This window comes from Talpa occidentalis, unplaced genomic scaffold, assembly GCF_014898055.3.
Source record: "Talpa occidentalis isolate TD23 unplaced genomic scaffold, MPIMG_talOcc4v2.1 talOcc4.13, whole genome shotgun sequence".
NCBI classification, from domain to species: Eukaryota; Metazoa; Chordata; class Mammalia; order Eulipotyphla; family Talpidae; genus Talpa; species Talpa occidentalis.
In genome coordinates this window covers 9,624,479-9,647,226 of record NW_023601322.1, presented here as the reverse complement: position 1 = coordinate 9,647,226, position 22,748 = coordinate 9,624,479, and the positions used below count along the sequence as shown (strand labels likewise).

Genomic DNA, 22,748 nt, shown 5'->3' with positions numbered 1-22,748 from the left:
CAGCCCCTAGAACCTTGCTAGGGCCCACACACATCAGTTATCATTATTAACCGTGACCATGACCGCCTGAGTTAGCTACTGTTTGTCTCATCTTCAGTGAGAACATGGAGTGATTTGCTCAGGATCAAAGGCTGAAATAGAAGCAGCAGATAAGGAGATAACCCTTGGTCTACCAAGTAAACACAATGCATGCTGTTTTCACACCACAACGAGAATCTCTAATGATACAACCAGGGGCCACTATAGGCCCACCAAAAGGAATGATTTTCTAATAGTTAAGCCATGGATCTGCTTGCAGGCTAGTGGGGAGAGCACATTGAGAGGTCTTGAGAAAAGACTGGGTGGCTGGAGAAGAGCACAGAGTGATTCCTGCGCATGACTGACTGGAAGAATAGGATGCATGTTCTATGAGGGCTAATCCAAGTCCCATCTCTAAAATGCAGAGACCTTGATCTGTCATCCACCTCTTTTTAGCCTCAGGATGTGCCAACTATACAATGAGAACAATGTGCTCAGGCGCTGGTGAGCTCTGACACCTAGAATTGTTCACCGCAAAAGACAAACCCTCTTGTGATGGGGGCAATAGAAAGGACTTCTGTAAACCTGGTGATTTAAGTCACCCCAGTGCCATTAATTGACTTGTACAACAGCAGGCTGGGGGGAAGGGTGTGGGGGTGTGGGGACATTGTCCATCAGAAAACTTGCTCCCAGAACCAAAAATAGTGATAATATCCGTGCTGATGTCTGGTTAAAAACTCTGAATTAACTCCAGGAAGCCTACTTTTTAATCTCTAAAACATTCCTGAAAACTCACCCATTTTCATTATATATTACAAATCCATAATTAGACCTCATTCCTCTCCAGCTTGCCCTACATTTGAAAAGCATTTGCTATTCTACTGAAGCGGACTTCCCTGAAAACCACTTCATTCTTCTATACTTCCACAATTATGTCATGGACATAATTACTGCCATCAGGATTCAGCAGCGATTTGTTGCACTATAATTTCCAGATGAATTTCTGCTGGAGAAACAAAATAGCCACAATAAGGCAACTAATTACAACTCTATTATGGCTAGAGCACCGAGTGTCTGAAATAAGAACTAAAATTTTTAGTATTTCATTTTTAATATCGTGTTCATCTTTGTAGTGAGACAATAACTACTATAAAAATGCTTATTGTTAGTATATTTTATTTCTGATGGCAGCTTAATTTTCTTGGTACTTTTCAGTAACTACTATTGTGAAGTTTTTACTGTATTCTAATAGACTGATGTACCAATGCACATTTGATCAGATTTGGGGGTTTCCATCATGGTTTGGCCACTATTAGCATAATCTTGAGAAAACTACTAAATTTCTCTTTGTCTCAGTTTGGTCATCCAAAAAATAGGGATAAAAACTGACTCCAAAATTTTGTGAGACACCTCTGAGAGATTCCACATCAAAAGGGCCAGAAAGGTAAGGTACTGGTGAGGGTGTGGAGAAGGGGCAGCCCTGTATACTGTGAGTGGGGGTGTAGACCAGTCCAGCCCCTATGGTTAACAGCATATAGTTTTCTCAAAATATTAAAAATAAATCTATCATATGAGCCAGCAATCCCTCTCCTATGTCTCTACCTGAAGAGTACAAAGACACTAAATCCAAGGGATATTTGCACTCCTCTGCCCTTGCAGCACTACCTACAATAACCAGGTTATGGCCACAACCTAAGTGCTCACAACAGATGAATGGTAACAGACCCAGAGGAATACTACTCAGCTATATAAAACAATGAGCGCTTGCCATTTGCAACAACATGGTTGGAGCTGGAGAGGGTGATGTGATGCTAAGAGAAATAAGTCCAAAGGAGGAAGACAAATGCTGGATGATTTCACTCCCAGGTGGAATATAAATAAACAAAACAATGGAACTGATAAAAACTAAACCAAATCAAACCCTTGTAATATGACTGCAGACTGAAATTGACAAAGGGGGGGCTAGCAAAGAGGGGAGGACCCAATTCTTTGGTGGAAGTTTATGGGTACCTTGGTCATGAATGTGGTATACTAACACATGTCTAGAGAGGAGTGAGACTGTAACTCTGAATCACATACAGAGGTAAACCATGATATTAAGTCAGCAAACAAAAAAACACAATTGCTTGTATGCCATTTGGATAGGACTTTGAGAGCCGTTATTACTGTGCTTAAAAATTACTCATGATCAAGAATCAAAATTGGTAAATGATGCACTAGAGGAGGTTAAACAAGACAAGCTTTTATCTATGATGGGCTTAAACTGTATATGGTCCAGAAAACTTAGAGGGAACCTAACTGAAAATGAACATTTCTGAAAGTTGCAATTACATGTTATCTCTAGTTTGACCAGAACTGGGTATAAAACTTTTGCTTCATTCCACTCCAAGCCCTCCATGCAATTCACAAAGTATTAAAAATTAAATATTATATGCATCTGTATCTGATAAATGTGAACTGATTGCATATGTAAGATTAATACATTTCCTGTGTTTCCCACTAACATCTTTTACTGGTACATCAATATTGTTAAATAAACATTGCATTATTGAAACATAATTATATTGTGAGAATTAAATTGGGCAACTATGAGAGCTTCACAAGATGCTTTGGTTTTAGTGACTGCCAAGTACAGATCAGCGATTATTTTTTTAACTTACAAAAGTAAAAGTCCAATTCAAATATATTTAATTATTTTAAAATTTATTCAAGATTTTGTAATCCTCATACTTAAAAACTGGCAGGCCTCACATCTTAGAGTGGCAGGTTACACGCCACCGTTGGCTTCTTTCTCTGCCAAAGTCCTAAAGTCTAATTACTCGAAGGTCAGCTGTGGAAGGTCGGTCCACCTGACACATTCTCCAAAGGAATGAAAGTTCTTTCTTTATAAAATAAAGAGTTTTCTGAGAAAACAACAGGCTAGAGCTCCAAACAGCAGATCCTAACTAATCGGTACTAATTACTGGGAGTTTTTGGAAGCTGGTAAAGCTGAGATTATCTATCACAAAAGGAAAATTAAAGCAGCTGCACTCTCCCAAATATTTTCCTAATCTATCCTAATGTTGTAGTTTTAGTTCTGCTTATTCACAACCATTCCTCATGCCACACTAAGTGAATTTTGTCTGATTAATTTAATTTTATAAATACAAAAACTAATTTCAGGCTTCCACTACTCTGTGAATCACTGGGGCTTCCTAGTGTCTCTTGCTTCTGGAAAACTTACCTCCCCCCCTCCCATGAAACCAGTGGCAAACTCATGGTGTGTTACCCTAAGGTGACCTGACCTCCACCCTCCTTGCCACAGTTTTAGAGCGCATCCACTGGCTGAAGAAAAGATCAATCAAGCTAGCCAACATGTCTCTTGAAGAGCAGACAAGTAGAAACTAAGCCAGTGGTGACATATTATATTTCTGATTGCTGTGGCAAATTCACGAAGAGGAAGGAAAACTTCCCAATGATAACCAACAAGCAGCACAAGGACACTACATCCAAAACAGTGCAGAGAGGATATAAAAAAATCATTATTAGATCACTGCAGTCCTTAAGGAGATTAAGAACTAGTTAGAAACATATGCTCCCAAACAGCTAATGCCAGCATTTACGGGTGCAAAGGAAAAAAAAGGAATGCTGGCTGGGTACCCAGGATGGGAAGATGAGGAATGGCACCCCAGTCTGCAAAGTACCATGTACAGTCAGCAGAAGACCCTCCCCAAGACCCAGACCAAGATCTAGGAGATACAGGAGACAGCGAAGGTCCTTTTCAGCTGCATTATCCTGGATTCAGAGGTAGGATGGGGCAGGTAAAGGAAGAATTATGATTTGAATAGAAGGTCAGCCTCCAGCAGAGCTAGGGCTGGTGATTCACCAGTTCAGATAAGCAGAGGGTTTTTCCAACCAGATTCCCAGTATTTCACATGGAATACTCCTCACACAGTAGGTAAAATACTTGGAATATTTTCAATCTAGGAGAAATCAAAACCAATTTGGGAATAATAAATGTAAATTAAGCTACAGCATCACAGGAGTCCCCTATGACTCTTAGTCTTCAATACATGTAAGTGTCCTCTGCTCCAGAAAGCAAGTTTTTCTTATGTGTTGACCATCTTTTTGACCTTTGTCCTTTCGCAGCCAGCTCTCTGGAGGCTCTGCTCTCTCCCCAACTTGGCAACAAGGTACAGCTCTCAAAAGAACAGTTCTGGGGCCTCCCCGGTGGCGCAGCGGTTGAGCGCTGGGTTGCGAAGCTGCCGGCAGCCTCTGCAGAGCCGGTTCGACCCCCGGCTGCTCCCCAGCCACCAGAGGAGGGTCCCACATGGCGCGCAGACCTCTCCTGCCGCCCCGCTGCTCCCCTCAGCAGTGTACTTCGGTCCCTCTGCCTGCTCTGCTCCCCACTCTGGCTCTGGTGAATTCTCTCACCCTCCCACACTTCTGACTGTACCCAGTGCTTGTATAAATAAATAAATAAATAAAAATAAATCTTTAAAAAAAAAAAAAAGAACAGTTCTGATCTTGTTACTAAATTCCATTTTCAAAGGGACTCTTGATTTCTCCCTAATCAGGCCTTTTCCAGTTAAGTATACATGTTACCATCATGCACCTAGTGCCTCCAGCCTGAAAACCCATCTGTCTCCCATTTCATGTGCAGTTGGTCACCAAGTTCTAATGTAGTCTCTGCAATGTCTCTCGCATCCACGGGCCCTTCTGTTCCTGTGGCCCTCCTCTGAACCCCAAAGGGTCTCCCAGCCTTTGTGCTTTCTTGCTCCAATCCAAATAAGACTGCCACCAGATGAAGCTGCTGAAGAAAGCACAGCTTCAAATCCATACCCTCCCCAGTCCCCAGACCATCAGTGGCTTCCTGCCAAATAAATCCCAAAGTCCCCATTTTCACCAACCTGCCAAATTCTTCTACTACTAGTCCAGCTCATAAATTCCCCACTATAGTCATTTAACATTATTTGTTACACACAAGACAAGATTCACCCTTCCCACCACCTTGGCCTCAATGCCACTCCACCTGGCCACCTGGTCAGATCATGACCACACCTTTCAGAGTGATATCAAATGCTACTTTGTCCATGAAGTCATTGGAAATCCTCTAGCATAAGTGATCCTTCCCCTGCTGAGCTCTAAACCACTTCAGCCAATGCCACCTGGCATTTGAGTGCCTGGTATACATTTGTTCCTACTCCGAGAGGGGTCAGCTCCTTAAGTGAACATCTCTGTGTGAAAATAATCAAATCAACATGCTAATTTAGTACTTCCTTACAGGCAAGCATGAGCCAAGAATGTTGGAAGCTACAAGAGCATCAGCTGACAGTTCAGTGCGGAAATGATGTTCACCCATGCAAAAATAAGGCAATCATATCAATAACTATTTAATCATCATAAACAGATGTTAGTTAAAGTCATGGAAATACAGGACATCTCAGAGAAAGTAAATCTCCTTAACAAATGAGAAACCTCAGACAGCACGGTGTAGGGACAAATAGCATTCCAGGTGGGATCTAAATCCAGTTCTGCACTACAATTATGTGAATGATAAATAAATTATCTGGCCATTTAGATGACCAAGTTATATTTCTCATATATATTTGGGTTTCATTCACAGTTCCAGATGCACAGCTCCCTAGATTCTTGGAAATTCCAAAGTACAGAGTGATCCAAATATCTTGTTATGTTCATGGGGTGACTTCTGGGAGCACCTAGAGATGAAGGCTGACTGTCTGGAAGACTAGTGGGGTGATTCAAGGATAGGAACTTCCAATCCCACCTCCAGATCTCCAGGGAGAACTGGAGATTGAGTTCAACTGCCAAAGGCCAATGATTTAATCAAGCGTGCCTAAGTAATGAGGTCTCCAAAAAACCCCAAGACGATGGGGTTCTGGGAGCCTCTGGATTGGTGAACAAGTCAATATTTGGGGGAGTATGGTGCACCTGAAGAGGGCATAGAAGCTCTATGTTCCACCCCTATGTGTCCCCCCTTCCCCATGCACATGGCTGTTCCTGTGTTACACCCTTTTGTAATAAATTAGTGATCTAGTGAGTAAATGGGCTTCCTGAGTTCTGTGGGTCACTCAAGCAAATTAGCTGAGCTAGTGGGGTGCTCCAACTTGTAGTCAGTTGGTCAGAATAGCCTGGGCCTTGCAGGGGTGTCTGAGGTGGCAGGCAGTCTTGGGAGGCAGCTCTTTTCCTATGGAATCTGATGCGTGTCTGGATAGTGTCAGAATTGAGCTGAATTAAGCTATCTTCTTGGACATCCTGCTAATATTCCCACCCGTGGGTGTGTGGGGCCTAGATTTCTCTCAGGTATTTTGTTTACTTTGTGACCTTTTGCAAGTCATTGTGCCACTCTGTGCCTCAACCTCTTGTACATAATATTAAAAGAGCTGTTAATAGTACCTTCCCCATAAGACCACTGTGAAAATCAGGCACATGCTGTATACAAAACACTTAGAGCCAGTGTTTAATTAGCATCATACATATTAACTAGCCTTATTACTGTGAAAATATGTTATGTGGGGTGAAGACATAAGAACCAGGTATTTGATAGTTAGGATGCCTATCAGGAGTTTACTAGAAAGAGAGACTTTACCAATCCAGATTTGCTTTCCTGACAGGGACCCTGCAGTTGACTGACAGGTAGGGTAAAATTCACTGGGGTGGCTCTTTGCACAAAGGAGTGAATGCCATGCCAAAGGAGCACGCAGCGAGACCACTGAATCAAAACACAAAGTTTTCAGCCATCCCAGGGCTCACCCACAAACAGCCATTGTCTCCTGCAAACAACCCCGCTGTTGTCATCCAGATGGGTGCCAAATGCAACCGCTTGCCTTACGCATTTTGGCCAGTGGTTTGGCGCAGACACGACCATAAATACAATTAATCACTGCAAAAGAAATCTAGAACTATGCACTGAATTTAATCTGATAAGCAAGATTTTGGGTTCAGCTTTTTAAAAGACACTAATCCACAGCATTCAGCTGGACTAAGCATGTATGAGTCCATTTCAGAGCCCATCACATCATACAGAGATTTATTAATGGTGTGGGGAACAGCTGTGACTGTAGGGTGTCAACATCTGTCATTTTCCCCTCAAAATGTTAAAGTACATTAAACATAAATTGCCACAAATATCTCAAGTCGAACTTGTGTTGCAGACACATATTCAAAGGCAGCAAGATGAAAACGGCTAGGACACTTGATGTTTCATTACTTTTTACTGAAATTATTTATAGCTCAAAGCTGCTCATTATTCACATGTCAGACTTATTCGAGTGGTAGGAATAAAACATTCACATTTATCATCATCTTATTTTCTGATAAAATACAGGAATTAAAAGAAGTATGGCAACAAGGCTGAGGCTGCATGAGAATAAACAAAAATGTCTCTTTTCTGTGGTTGGAATGTTTTTCATTGGAATGGTTTTTTGATGGTTGGAAAGTCACTACCTGGAATACTAGCATGGCTGTTTCAGCAAGGTCTCTTTAGCTCAGGTTCAGGAAGGTTAGGTGGGGTAAACCCCCAACTCTCATTGGCCTAATGCAATAATGGTTTGTTCTCTTCATACATTGCATTTCAGTGCAGCTTAGGGAGGGAGGTTCTGCTCCATATGGTCATTCAGGACCCAGGCCTTCTCTATCTTGTGGTGCCATCATACCCAAGGGCTTCAAAATTCTCCCCTGTACTCCTACAGCTGGTCAGCATCTCGGAGAGTGTGGAAAATATACCCCCACTCTTAACTGCCTCTTACTTCCATACATATCCCAATGATGAAACCAGTCCTGTGGCCAAGTGGGGGCCACTGGGCACTCTCTAGAGATATCTTGGATGGTCACAAGTCAGTAAGTAGCATAGCAGGTAGTGTCCAGGGATGCTACTAAGCAATCCCACAGTGCACAGGGTAATGCCCACAATAAAGAACAATCTGACCGAAATGTCAATAATATTGAGATTCTGGTAAGCATCTAGACAGTTGCCAATACTCTGGTTTACCACCATTTTTTACTAATACACTCTAATCAATAGCAACAAATCCACACATAGATTGTTTGCTCACTTGTTTGCTTGTTCACTCCTCCATCCATTCATCCAAACCCCTAAACAAGACAAAGTCCCTATAGTCAAAAAATTCACAGTGGAGCAGAGGAGACAAACATACATAGAATTTTCATATGCAGGGGTAAGTGGAATTTAAAATAACAAAGGGAAAGACAAGTAATCCCGCCTGCAATGTTTGAGGAAGAATCCCTAGGGCAGGACTAATGGGAAGTAAAATGGGAGGAGTTTAGGGAAGAAGGGACAGGCAGGAAGAAAAGATATTTCAGGAACAGGGAAAAACTGCACAATAGAATAGCAACATGGAAGAATGTGATTTATCCTCCTTTCAGGTATGGGGAAAAACAGTAACTAGGGGAAGATGGGTCATAAAAATGTCTTTTTGTTCAAACATATTTTTAAGTTGTGTATTTATGAAAGTCTTCTGCTCCCAGCATCTGATCAAGTTTCTCATCTAGCTCTATACACTGGCCCTTGGAGAAACAATTCACACCTGCAGACTTCATAGAAACTTGTTAGCACAGGGCAAAGCTCAGGTAATAGCTGGAAACCTCACTGCAAATTTCCCAAGAGAAACATTGCCACTCTTTTCAAACAATGTTGCCTCAAAGCCAGCATCAAGAGGATTCAGGCAGATGGCTGACCCAAATAATCCATCTTTGTTCCCAAAGATAGGACAATGCAGAAGTCAGATCTCTTCTTAAATTATATTACACAGAAGTATTTTAAAATAATATGTTTTATTTCTTTCTATCCCTAATTCTAGCAACAAATGAGGCTTCTGTGCTGCTGAAGCCTCCCAGGTTCAGGTCCCCTCCCCCACTAGCTCCCCACCCTGGGCAAATCACCTCATCTTCCATGTTCTCCTGCCTCCCATAACCACCTGAAGCTATTTTTATATAATAAACACAATTATCCCTGGACTGTGGTTATTCGCCTCAGTCCCCTAAAACTCTATGGAAGACACTGTGGAATCTGAAATAGTTTGGGAAGGAAAATATCTGATCAACTTCCATGTCATCTTGTAGAACATTATTAAGAACAACTTCGATTTGCTTTGGGCAAGATGCTTTTAATTACGAAGCCAACAAAACCATGTAAACAACAGTTGGTCTTGATTTTGAAGCTAAAATTGAATTTTTTTAAAATACCATGCTCCTACACAATTATTTCCCCCCATTATTCTCTCTTTTTTCACTCTCCCTCCCTCAAACTGTTGCTTCTCTCCTTTCCTTATTTTTACTGTGATCAGCTTTGGGAAAACAAAGTGTATTTAGCTGTTAAGTACTATAGATTATATTGAACGACACCAGTCACCTCGCACTAAACAGCCTCATAAAAGGAGAAATTTGTTTCTTTACAAGTCGGGATCTCAGAGGAGAAGATAAAATGAAGGAAGTGAGTCCAGAATCCAGACAGTCGGCCTGCTCAGAACTGCTTCCCTCTGTAAAAAGGGGACACGCGGGTTAAAGCCAACTACCCACTTTTAGAGCTTTAGTCTACATGACACCACATTCGCCTTTTCTAAAAAGCAGTTAAAGAATCTAAAGGTGCTGCCCTGCACAATAAGTCAAAGACAAGGAATAAAATAAAGTGCAGGCAACTTAGGAGGCCGAATCCATTTAGACTTCAAAACTGATTCTCACTGCCTCCACATTCACGAGGAATTCTATCTTGCCTGGACAGCACCTCTTTTCACTGCCATTACAGACTGGACTTGACCCCAAAAGATCATCCTGGGGCCTCCCCAGTGGCACAGCAGGTTGGGCGCTGGGTTGCGAAGCTGCCCGAGGCCTCTGCGGCCCCGGTTCGATCCCCGGCTGCTCCCCGGCCACCAGAGGAGGGTCCCACATGGCGCGCAGACCTCTCCTGCCGCCCTCTGCTCCCCTCAGCAGTGTACTTCATCAGTCTGCCTGCTCTGCTCCCCGCTCTGGCTCTGGTGAATTCTCTCATCCTCCCGCGCTTCTAACTGTACCCAGTGCATGTATAAACAAAACAAACAAACAAATAAATAAATAACATGCCTCTATTAAAAAAAAAAAAAGATCATTCTGGCAGGGGGCACATTAAATATCTAGCTTCCAAGTGGACCGGTTCTGTAACTGGGTGGTCTCCAGAGAAAGGGGAGGTTCCAGGTTTCCTGCCCCACCCAAGAAAGGGTGGAGGGCCTCCCTGTGGCAAAGCAGGTTGAGCGCAGTGCTGTGAAGCTGCAGCCTCTGCAGCACGGGTTTGATCCCTGGCTGGCCAGGGAGCTTCCCACATGGTGCTCTCCTGACTCGCCCGCTGCTCCCCTCAGCAGTGTACATCGGTCCTTCTGCCTGTTCTGCTCCCTGCTCGTCTCTGGTGAATCCTCTCACCCTCCCGCGCCTCTGGCCTGTACCCCAGTGCTTGTATAAATAAATCAATCTTAAAATAAAATCAGGAAAATACGTTTCTCTTTAAAAAAAAAAAAAAGAAAGGGTGGAGCTGAGCAGGGAGGTGGAGAAGCTGGAGAGGCGAGTGGAGGGAAAATGAAGGAATCAAGGAGACCTGGAGGAGGCACGTGGAGCAGAGAGACAGGTGAAGAAGCTGTGCTTGCTCCTTGGTCTTGGACTGGTACCAGGGGATGTGGAAGGAGACACTTAAGTAGATGTGGGAGAGAGACCTATGCCGAGGTTAACAATGGCAGCTTTTATCTTGATTTTGCTCTTTTCCTTCTAAACTGGCCTGGTCCCTTCTGCCTCTTTCCTATGGTCCCCACAGGAAGGTGCCTTAGACTTGGGGCGAACACTTAGGCCTCAGCAGCCCTGCTCTGGGCCAACCCTGCTTGGTTGGGTATTTACCCACGAGAAGACAGCTAACTTTGGGTGTTTCATGTAAAAGCTCTTTTATCTATTCTTTCCCTCCTCTCGTCTTTATTGCACATTAATTGTATTAAAGTTCCTTTCCATCAAAGGCCTTAAGCACTAGAATATGTTTTGTCTTGCTGTGGGGGATGGCAGAACTCATTTAAAGTGGGCATGTTTGGGGGTCCTGGGGTACCCCTCACCCTGCCAGTAACAGTTCCACCAATAAGAAGAAATCTGACATTTCTTTGTAACTTCTTAATGAAGACATTTTTCCTTGTAAATCCACAAACTTCTTGTAGGGAAATATGACTGACATAAGATGCAATTCTTAAATAATTTATTTATTAGTCTATTATAAACCCAAGGTGTATGAGCAATTAATTTTATAGAGATTTGACTCTACCATTGAAAATAAGGCAAGCTACAGACTCTGCAAAAAAAAACATTAATTCTTTGAACCAATATTTAACACTGAGTACAGAAATAAAGGCAATTTATTAAATGAACTGTTAGCCTAAAAGAGTCTCCCCTTCCGTGGACAAGACACTTACTGTTTTCTTAGGTGAAGTAATAGACCATAAAGAAATCTGGCTTATCAGAGACATAAGTGAACATGGTATTTCAGCATACATAGTGATGACATGGGAATCTGACTCAAAGGATGACGTAAATGTCTGGCAATTGCCTTCAGGTGCTACGGGCATGGGATTTACAGAACTGGCACCCAGCAAACTAATTACTGTTTCTGGCAATATCTGCAGGTCCACCCTGCAGCAATCTAACCTCTCCAGGTAAACAGAAACACTTCCCAAGAAGAGACAGAGAGAACACAAAATGTTGCCATTTAGGTATCAACTAAAAACCAGGAAAATTCTGGCTTATCCAAAGGTTTATTGGATATTCCAATCCCACAGGATAGTGCAGGGATTCAGAGGAAGGGAATGCCGGCAAATCCCAGCTGGGGTTCCAGATTGTTATAGTTCCCAGCAGGGAGCTAGGCCTGGCTTCCTTCCCACCTGGCATTAACAGTTACGTGGAAATTTCTCCTGTATCTTTAGGAGGAAAGCACTGGGCACTGATCACACAAGTGGCACATCCTGGCCCATGCTATCAGCATGTTTACAGCATAGGCATGTTCTAGAAGCGTGCAAGCTGCAAGCAAAAGATCAGGCAGCTTCTCAGCTTGTATCATGTGATTCCATCAGGAGGAAAAACAGCATCAAGAAGAGAGAACATAAGCACACCCATACAGATCAGACATCAGTGCACCCAGGTACCCAGAGAGGGTCTAGGTTTATGCATTTTCCAAATAAGACCCAGGCCAAAATTCTACTGAATTGGAACCCAGTTCATACAGTTATTCTTAAGATAAGACTGATTCCACGATTTCTTCAACAAATATTTGTTGAGTGTCTGCTGCGTATCAAGTTCTGTGCAGTAACACTACCAGGCACAGCCACCACCACTACTTATAGAATATTTTTAAGGACCCATGAACTTTACACTTATATTGTATAGTCTAGTTTGCTTGAATCTAGAGGGCTCTTCTTTAAAATAATAATAGATTCCATTACAAGAAGCAGGTTCATGAATAAAAGGATGGACAAAGCCACACTGCCTTCTCCCATCTTATCCTGCTCCATTCTCTCCTTGCTTTTCTCAGAGGATGGCTCTATGTCTAACCATGTGAAATGTGCACAAAGCCTACATCAGGATGCTGAATCACCTCCACAGAACAAGGACAGACCCTAACCAGGGTGATCAGCTTGCTCCCAGCTTCTAAACTGTTTTGGCTTTTGAAAGGTAAGTCCCCAATCCAAGCATCTACTTAGTTTAATCTTGGACAAACTGAGTCACTCCAGCTAAGAAAATGGGCCCGAGGAAAGGGCGGTCCATCACAGGGTGTCCTTGGCTTTTCCTGGGAGGAGTGATACCACGAGAAGCTGGTGTCCTCTAAGGAAAGTCTGAGTGCTTAGCCGGATGTCTCCCAACTTCTGTTTCCTCCTCAGGGGACCTAGCACTTCACGTTGCACATTTAGACAAAGATTTTGTTGAGGGGAGGGATGTCCTGAACCAACTCCACAAACAGGTTTTATGGACTCCACCCCCACCCCGCCCCCCCCCCCCCCCCCCCAGAACAGTGAGATGCAAGACACCAAGGACTACAAACACCATATGTCATCACCAGCCAAGGGAGGATTGCTGAGGACTGAGGGTGGAGTTAAGCAGCCAGGCTTGGGATATAACTGGACATTTGGGTCTTGGGGGTACTTGGTTTTTTTCACCAGCTTTCAGCATGCCATTGGGGTCCCAGCTCAGCAGAACTGATAGGACACATTCACCAATTTCTCTCTTTCTCCCTGATTTATTCACTTCTGCATTTCCCCCTTTTGTAAATAAACCCTTTATTACCCTTTTTGTGTCTGTCTGCAGTTGAGTCTCATTATAAGCCCCTTTTAAGCGCAGGTGAGGACCCACACTCAGGCCAACCCATTTCACATCCGGGTTGTCTCGTAACAATTTCACAATGACAAGAGTCCAGTGACGATGACATACAAAAGAAATCCTCCTATAAAGGTTGTAGTTATTTGGATGTGATTATCCCCTTGGCTGAATAAAGAGCTTTTCAGTATAGACCATGTTATTCATCCCAACATTTCCAGAATCCAGCACCAAAACAGGCCTAAAGGAGGTGCTGAATAAACTGGATGTTAATAATCGTGTCATCATGTAGCACTCTCAATCCCAGGGCAGCACACCACAGCCTCACATCAGCGGTCTCACACTCACAACAAACCAATGAGGCTAGCTGCCCCCTATTGTCCAGAGGAAGAAGCCACCGGACCTCAGTTATTCAGAGTCATCATGGCAGTGCTCACACTGTAACCCAAACCCATTTTACTCCCAACATTCCATGTTTTAAGCCAGGCAACTGAATTAGGTCAAGAGTAGTAGGCACAGATGGTAAGGCATCAAAAACTGAGAGAACGTATCATATTTCTTTTATTCTCTCTCTCTCTTTTGGATTTCCCCATTAAACAAAGGGGAAAAAAATGACTTTGAGGTAACTTCATGCATTAAGCTACAAGTAGCAAGACAGGAGGTTTAGCTAGAATTGTACCTGGCAAGCAGTGGGCACCCCATATTTGAATATATGTAACAACTGTATACCTGACATGGGGTGTAAGTCATTGATACTGGGAGTTTCAAATGCCCACTACCGTAGGTGAATAGAGTTCCTCCTCAGGTTTTGGAAGTGTTGGTGTGACCAGCAGGAGCGGACCTCCAAGTTCAGGCTGGCTCTCCTGGCTTACCCTGGCTAACCCTGGCTATTCTTCACTCAAAATGACAGAACACCTAGGTCTCACTGAACAAAGGGACAAATTCCCTTAACAAAGTACAAAGATCTAACCATGCTGACTCAAACCACTTTTTGAGTTAAACTGCAAGGGAACAATTTGCATACCTACCCCAGAGCAGTAACTGCAGAAGAATCACACCAAATATTTTGTTTTGGAGATATCTCAGCTCCATTCACTGTCCCCCCAACTGAGGACATCATTTTAATGCTAATGTATTCTTGGCCACTTCCTCAGAGCAGCTGAACACATTTCCTCTCTCCTGATAACCTTCCTCTTAATGAGGCTTCTATGATGTGAATGAGGATTCCAAAGTCAAAAGAGGCAAGGTAAACCAGATGTCTATCACAAAGGCCTTTGTGGCCCCAAGTTAATTGTCAAGGAAGATGGGGTAGCCAGGTGTGGGTAACTGTCACCCAAACCACACAGACTGCTCCTTTAGATTGTGGGTGACGTGGAGGCGTGGGAAGTTCTAACAGAGCTTGCTAGTCATCACCAAGGAGAGGGCTACCTTGGGTTTGTATTGTTTTGGAAGCAGGCAAATTGAAGTTGAAAAACAGACCATCATCAGCAATTTGTTTTGTTAGAATGATGATCCTCAATGAGCACAGTCCCTCCCCACCACTGGCATGCACAGTGCCAGCTGACAACTGGAACTTGATTCAACATTTAATCATTATCAACGCAAGTAGGGGAAGCTCTTAAAAACCAGTTTCTCTCTCCTTTAACTTCCTTTAACTCTGCAGGTCAAAAGCATCTGTAATTCCTTTACCACAGTAGGTCAACAGCATTTCTGTGCTATCAAAGTTTCATCAATGATTGATTATTTAGTGAGCTCTTGCTTTGTACATTTGTGGTGAGGAATACAAAATTGAGTCAAACCTCATCCAATCTTCATGTTCAAGAAGTTCATAGGAAATCTGAGATCTTCATGGTCTCAGTCTCTAGTTTTATCAGCCAAAAATCCCTTGGAAATAACTTCATCCCTCACCCTCTCCCCCAGCTGAGCAATGACTGGATAGTCCCATTCCCTGGGGGTCTTGTGGTTTGATGAAAAAGACACCCTAGGACATCTTTTCTATACACCTCCCTTGATGTGCTAGCTTGAACAGGTTTCTGTTCTTTGCAATTAAATGGAGAGAAAAAGACACTTCAATCTTAGGTAATAATACAGGCAATCTAATACAGACAATCCACGATGAGTGACTTTTGCAGAATGAGGAACGAACGGTGAATGAAATGAGAGCTTGGAGGCAATTTTGCCAGAGAACTTTTATTAAGGAAAGTGATTGATTATAAGGGCTAAATTTTCTATAAGAGTTAAAAGCTGAGCTGCACCTTTAGCCATCGGGCATAGGAAAAGATGACTGGAGGCCACTGACTATTCCAGAATTACAAAAGAAACTGCAAAGTAATTTGGGGGAACAGTGGCTTAATGATCGCAGCTAAAGTGGACTTTTAAAGCTGGGCAGCGTAAAAGTCAAGGTTGAAAAGGAAGTCTGAGGTCAAGCTGTGGAAAACTTTGAAGGAAAAACTAAAAAAGGTGAACTTCATCCCTCCAAAACAGAACTCACCGAGGGTTAGTGCACAAGAAGAGGAACCATTAAAATGGCCTTCCATCCTAAGAGAGGCGGAATTTTGTAATATGGGTTGGAGGTGTTTGGAAACCCACAAGATGAGTGGCCACTCCATCAGCCAGGGAGAAATCAGACTATGACTAGGATGTGGCGGTGCAGAGGGGAATGAAGGGAGATGTAACAGCTGTTACTAGGAAGGGCCGTTCATCTGCTCAAGAGCAGGACAGCAAAATTAATAACAATGCTCTGTTTCTACAGTATCGGCCAATGCTTTTACCAAAATCTCATCAGTTCTGGCAGTACCTCAGGGAGGAAACCATTCAGTGTGATTATCTGGATTTGTAAATAGAAACTGAGCCTGCAAAGTTACATTTTCTTAGTAGGTGGGAATCAAATAGTGGGTGGGAAGAAGTAGGGAGAAGCAAAACACAGCATTGGTAGCTTCACATTATCGAAACTCTGCCCCTCCCAGAGGCAACCCCTCCCAAGGCAACATCAATTCCTTCCCTTGCATGAAGGCCTGATACCCCAGGACACCTGCGCAACTTCAGAATCCACAGCATGTTTATAACCAGTTCTAGCTGCATAGGAATTAATACATTAGGGGGCAAACTGGGTTTTTCTTCCTCCTCACCCTCCACACCCCACAACACAAGTAGCCCCTCCACAAGTCTACGGAGAATGTAGTCCAAGCCCCAGCAGACACTCAAGGTCTAGGCCAGGAAATCACAGACCTGGAGGGCCGCCCGCAGGAAGGCAAGTCAAGTCTCACAAGCACTCGTCAGACCTCCCTCCTCAATCTCAGAGTGACAGTCAGCTCGAAATAGAAAATCCTCACACATAAAACAAATATATATTTTATCCAAATTGTGGTTTCAATCATTGGAACACGCAGTGTAGCCACAGGGGAAGGAGCAGGAAAACCAACACCCGCCTCCCTTCCGGCTCCCCGATGCTGCAGCGGGCGGTGCCGGGAGCCACACACACTCCACAAGTGTCCTCCACCGGGCCCTGGACAGTCATTGTGTTATAAAAGTCAAGTGGGGTGATCGGCGGCCAAATAAAATACGGAAATACATTTTGCAGCTGCCCAAAATTATTCAGGATGCGTCTTATGTTTGGTTTTCCTTCTCGCTCAGTCTGTGCCTCACCCCTCAGCCCAGCTTAGCACCCCGCATTGGCTCTTGGATGATCTATGCCCGATTCTCGGCTGCTCATCTCCACATCAGAACCCCTCTGCATGCCGTATCCTGTCACTCGAGTCATGAGGACCAGGGGGTGACTGCTGCTTTCTTAGACCAACACCAATGTCCTCTACTCACTGTGATTGGGGGTCTGTCAGTTTACCATGTCACCTGTTGTGGAGAGATGTCTATAAAAATGACTTCAACAAGGTGATTGTTGACACTATTACTAATAGTATCAGAAGGGAAACCAGTCTGTTAAGTTCTGTGCTTACACTGTTAAGTTCTCTCCTTATCACAGCTGAAGGCTCCTCTAACCCATTTCTCACAACATGAACGAAGATATTTGAGTGACCAGTACTCCCCACAGCAAAATCTCTCTTCAAGCCACCCGATTTCATTGATAGCCCCCTGCAAGGCCTGTTTATGCACAGCACCCCACTACTTTTAGGGAGCTTGAGGCCAGGAGCACTTTAAAACTGGTCTCCCTTGTTGTCAACACGGTTGCTGATATCACTTAGATCCCCCAGAATCTTTGAGTGTTTTATCAGCCCTGGGGCCAGCAAAGTCTCTTATTCAGCTTGCTTTTGCTTTTGCTAAACATCAAAGTAACCAGAGGGGACCAGGTTACACAAGTCCCTGCCCCTGCCAGCACTTATCTGCCACCCTGCGGTGTTGGCTGGGGCAGGCCACCTCCTGGGTGACTCCAGGCCCAGGAGGGGCCATCTTTTTCTACACAGAGCTGTTCCTAACACACTCAGGAAGTCTTAGACAAGAGGCAGATGGCAAAGGAGAGAAAGTCTCTAACACCTCTCCATTACATAATGCTAAGCACAGAACTTCCCACAGCCAGCCTTAGAGATCTAAATCTCTTCTGGTCTATCACTTCAGAGTAAACAACTACTCAAAACAGGCAAAAAGAGAGAAAATTATCATTTTTCATTTAATGGCCAGGGTATAATTTTATTAGTAAATATAATAAGAACATATTAGTAAATAACAGGTTGGAGAAGGACCAGATTTTTTAAGATACTTACCCCTCATGCATCAGGTAGACACCGGTGGGACACCCAATGCCTTTGACGCACTGACCGGGGGGAGCCCTTTGTACCCTCACCTAGTCACGTCCTGTGTGGAGGTCATGGGTGCTGCTTACCTAACTCCAGTTCTCCTATTTCAGTACTAGAAATACGGAATTGTGGCTAAATGGGGCTCCCATGACTAGCTCTTGCCAAAGCAATGTAAGTCACTTCTGGGTCAGATCATGTCATTGCTGGAGCAAGATCCTTTAGTGTCCCCGGCCCCCACCCCCCACCCTGGCTGGGGTGATGTAACAAGTGCACACCTTGATGGCACCTCTATCACTTTGTGTCCTTAAGTGACACCCCCCAAGCCCTCTCAAGCCCCCCCCCCCCAATTAGCAAGACCCACCTGCTGAGGATGCTGGACCAAAGCATGACACCAAGTCTAACTGCCTGGGTGGTTATTTGTTACTGCAGGACACGCTAACCCACCCTGCTCACACACACTGCTTAAAAAACACAGTCACCGCAATAGCCCCTCCCTTCACCTGTCTTCTAAATCAGATTAAACAGAAAAGCAGAATTTGTTTCAAACTTCAAGTGCAGCAGGGACTGCAAAGCACCTTGAAGGTACGGACAGGACAGACAGGTTCCTGCAGCTGCCTGAGAACAGCGACCTCTCAACCATGGTGAGCGCTCACCATTCATGAGTGAGGGATTCGGACAGAAGAAAAGGTCACCTTCTGACAACAGGTGCAGCCAGTTACAAAGGAGTGAGCTCCCCGATGAAAGAGGCATTCAAGCAGAGGCTGAGCGATCCCCAGCTCCTTGCTCCGAAGTCCAATACCACTCTTTGTTCCTCTCTAGCTTCCACTGAACTTAATTAGACTCAAGTCTTCATTTCTCCACCACCCCGTAAGCTCCCTGAAGGTGGTTCATCCAAGCCCTCCAGCCCCCACCCTTGGCACCTATCTCAGAGCCCATTATCTATCAGGTGTTTATAAAGATCTGCTGAATGAATTAAATGTGGGAGGCACTGGAGGCAAAGGTTGGCCTAATGACCTCCAGGCGCCTCCAGCCTAAAGCTAAACGCGCAACTGCAGACATCTGGGGGTGGGGAGTCTCCACCTCAAAAAAAAAAAAAAAAAGATTACACATCAATACAACACTTTATTATGCTTTACTACTGTACACAACTTAAAACCACAGTGAGAGGTAAAGCTTCTCTCTGCTATCTTTGTTCCTGGACGTGCATTTACACGTGCAGGCAGCTGTTTTCCCATGTGGAGTTTTGTGTGTGAGGTATTTATTTTTTCTATTTAAAAAAAAAAAAAAAAAAAAACCACACCTTTGTTTCTATTACATTATTACACTCCCTATTATCCCATCACGTGGCTTTTCCTCTTGCAGGAACACAGCACACACCCTGCATTATTGCTGACATAAAAATTACTTGTCAAAATACCTCTATCCCAGCACCATTACAAATCTGATGTTTGCAAAGCGCTGGCCTTTGTTTCAGCTGTTTCTAGCTGTTCATCTACTTCTGGTGAATCCCCGAAGCTTTGAGTAGAAGGAGATGCCAGTGTCAATTAGGGCTTTTTAAAGTCACCTTTCAAAAGAGAACTACTCTAGGCGAATGACACATCTTGCAAGTCTTTCGATTTTATTTTCAAGGGACTGGGGCGGGGGGGGGGGCGGGAAATGGTGAAGAAAGCATCTACCACGACACCGAGCTGCCGCTACTGCAGTGCCAGGGAGAGCTCACAGCGATCCTTTCTTCCTACAGACAAACCGCCAGTCCGCTTCCAGAAGAAGCATTCCCACTGCCTGCTACCTGTGCGGACAGCTCTCTGCCCTCTAGGAGACACCCGTGCCAAGGTGTCCCGCTCTACCTGAAGGTTATGCTTTCATTGAGCTCCATCCTGATAACCCCAGATCTGGTTAGGCTGACATCAAAACAGAACTATCCTTGGAAAGAAAAGAACAAGCTAGAGTTTTTGGAAAAGAACCAACAACCTAGAGATAAAAAGCAGACTGAGAGCCTAATGGTTCACAGCTATAAAAATGGAAACTTAACTAAAGATCCATTTTCTCTGTTTTCTGTCTGCTCCCCCAACACCCCCCTCTTTCCACCCCCCAGTAACTTACTACTCACATGCCCCCCCTTAAACTGCCAGCCCTGTTACAATGAAGGGATGAGGGAGAGACATGATTTCATAAGAAGGTCACTACATTAGACCCGTGCCCTCACTGAACACTGGTGACATTTATAATCAGTCGATCCCAACCCTACCTTTTCAGCAAACAATATCCCACTTACAGAATAAATTAGACGACAGATAAGAAAGCAGGCATGTGGCTAACCAGATCTCATCCAGACCCCACATTCAGATGCAACTGTCTGTTGTGTGGATTATATCAAAATTCTCCTCCGAGAAATCAGGTGCAACGCATACAAACCCGAGCACGCCCTGGCCCCCACGACTCTTCCAAGGAAGGTTTAAAGTCATTTTGCAAATTCTCTGAACCAGGAGTGGCGGCAGCCCCCACTGCACCCCCAGACAGGAATGCAATGGTGTGGTGCAGAAGCCACCCAGCCCGCCCCGGGCAGACACCGTCGGCCCAAACGACCCAGAGACACCCAGGCGGCGACCCAGATGATTGGGGGTTACCTGAATCTGTCACCGAGTCCCTTTCACCCCCTTCTGCGTGATGACATCAAGTGGAAATGGTAGGCGTTGGGAGCAAGAGGCTGACAGGCAGGAAGCACAATTGAGCCTGAGCTTTGTTCAGCCTGCAGTGAGACACATGCAGCGAGGGTTAGACACGCTCCGGAGCCAGCGGTGCCAGCAGCCCCGGGTCGGCGGCGCGCGCCCGAGGGTGCCCGGGGAGGCGGCCACGGCAGGCGGCTGAGGGGTGCAGCGCGCCGGGCCGCGGAGGGGGCGTAACGCTTCCTAATTGTCTCCATCGGATAAATAACCACCTCCCCCCGGCTCCTCCGCAGACTCCCCCGCCCCCCAAGTTCTCCTCCGGGGGCTGAGCATCTACTAGCAACTGGAATCTCCGAAAGAAAGAAATCCCAGCGGGCGGGGAGTGACATTTGGGGGCAAACACACGAGCAACATACCCAGGTACAGCTGGCACCGCGCGGGCGCCCGGACGCGCAGCCCCTGCCAGACGCCCCAGCGCCGCTCGCGCGCGCTCCCTCCCTCGCCTCGCCGGGGTCCCCCGCCGCGGCCAGTCCCCGGCGCCCCGCTTTGCCCGCTTGGCGACTCTTTCCGGCGCTGCCCCCACCCCACCCCCACCCTCGGCGGGCCCGGGGCCGCGGCCGCCCGCGCAGCGTCCCGCGGGTCCAGCCCGCTTTGTCCTGCCGCTGCGCCCGGGGCGCGCGGGTCTGCACAAAAGACCCCCCACATCTGGCCGGCCGCAGCGCCCTCCCCTCCCGGGAGGGACCCCGGGGCCGCCGAGGGGCGCGCGAGGGCAACTTCTGGGGGTGGGAAGGCGCGACCCGGCGCGAGCGGGGGGACCCTCCCGGGGGTGTGCGGGGTGGGGGCGCGGCCGGGGCGCGCGCGGCGCGGGCACGAGGCTGGTTCCTGGGACCGGAGCTCCAGGGGGCATCCGAGGACTCCGCCGAGCCTCCGGCCGCGCCGCTCCCCGCCCCGGCGGCCAGCCCAACTCCGCCGGCGCTCGGGAGCCCCGCAACTCCAGAGACCCCCCTCCCCGCGCGCCGGGCCGCCGCGCCCCGCGCCTCTCCCCACCCAGGACCCGCTGCCCCGCCGCCCGCTGCTCCGTCCAAAATGCAGCCCCCGAGCACCGGGCGCAGCTCCCCTCCCCGCTGCCCGGGCTCCGGGGCGCGCGCCGTGGGGGCGCAGGCATCCCTTCCCGCGACCCGGGGGGCCGCAGGCGGGGAAACAAACCGAAACTCACCGCCTCCCGCAGCAGGCTCGGGCGCTACACCCGCGGCGGCCGCGGCAGCATCGCGGGGTCCCGGCGCGCCCGCCACCCGCCGGCCGGACGCGCGCCGCGGGGTGCAGGGCGGGCGCGGGGAGCGCGGCGCGGCGCCCGCAGCCCGGTGCCTTCTCCGCCTCCGGGAGGCGCCCCACCTGCCCCGCCGCCCTCGGCGCTCCGGCCGGACGCCGCCGCCAGGCGCTCGGCTCCGAGCGGAGCTTTTTGTGTCGCCGCCCAGACTCCGCACCCGGGCGTGGGGGCGGGGGCCGGGCTCCGCGCCCCCGGCACCGCCCCTGCCCGGCGGCTCCACCCCCGCCGCACCCCCCGCCGGCCCGCGAAGTCCGTCTGTCGGTCTGGAAGCCCAAAGCACCCCGGGATGGGGCTGCCCCTCCCGCGCGCGCGCCCTCGGCCCGGCCCGCGAGTGCCCAACCTGGGCCCGGACGTCCACGGCGTCTCCCCGCGCGCGAGCGGGGCCGGCCGCAGTCAGGTGTGCAGGAGGGGGGGCCGCGGAGGGGGGCCGGGCTCCCGGGGGCGCGTCTGCTGCCCGGGACCTAGCGAAGGAGCAGTGGAGATCGCCAGGTTTCCAGAAACCGCCCTGGATCCGCGTCCGCGCACAGACTTTTCGGCTGCCCCGGGAAGTTCGGGTGGCCTGTCTAGCCAGGGGTGGGGGGTGCTGCGTGTGTGGGCTGGAGGATGCTGGCAAAGGGCACGAGTGGACACCCCACCACCCGGCTCCCTTGGATGAGGGTGCAGGGG

At 47.0% G+C, this 22,748-nt stretch overlaps 1 protein-coding gene across 2 annotated transcripts in view; it reads right to left on the bottom strand.

Moving 5' to 3' along the window:
* RNF152 (ring finger protein 152) overlaps nt 1–22,441 on the bottom strand; it is a 78,986-nt gene extending 56,545 nt beyond the window's left edge. The window contains exons 1-2 of one of the 2 annotated variants that reach the window (XM_054694003.1): nt 22,423–22,441; nt 20,717–20,838 (exon numbers count right to left, since the gene is read on the bottom strand). The gene's annotated coding sequence lies outside the window, so the exon portion shown is untranslated. Of the gene's footprint in view, nt 1–20,716; nt 20,839–21,971; nt 22,021–22,422 lie in introns of those variants that run through there. The other variant, XM_037508449.2, reaches the window with a different exon arrangement.
* Between the last annotated feature and the right edge of the window lie 307 nt (nt 22,442–22,748).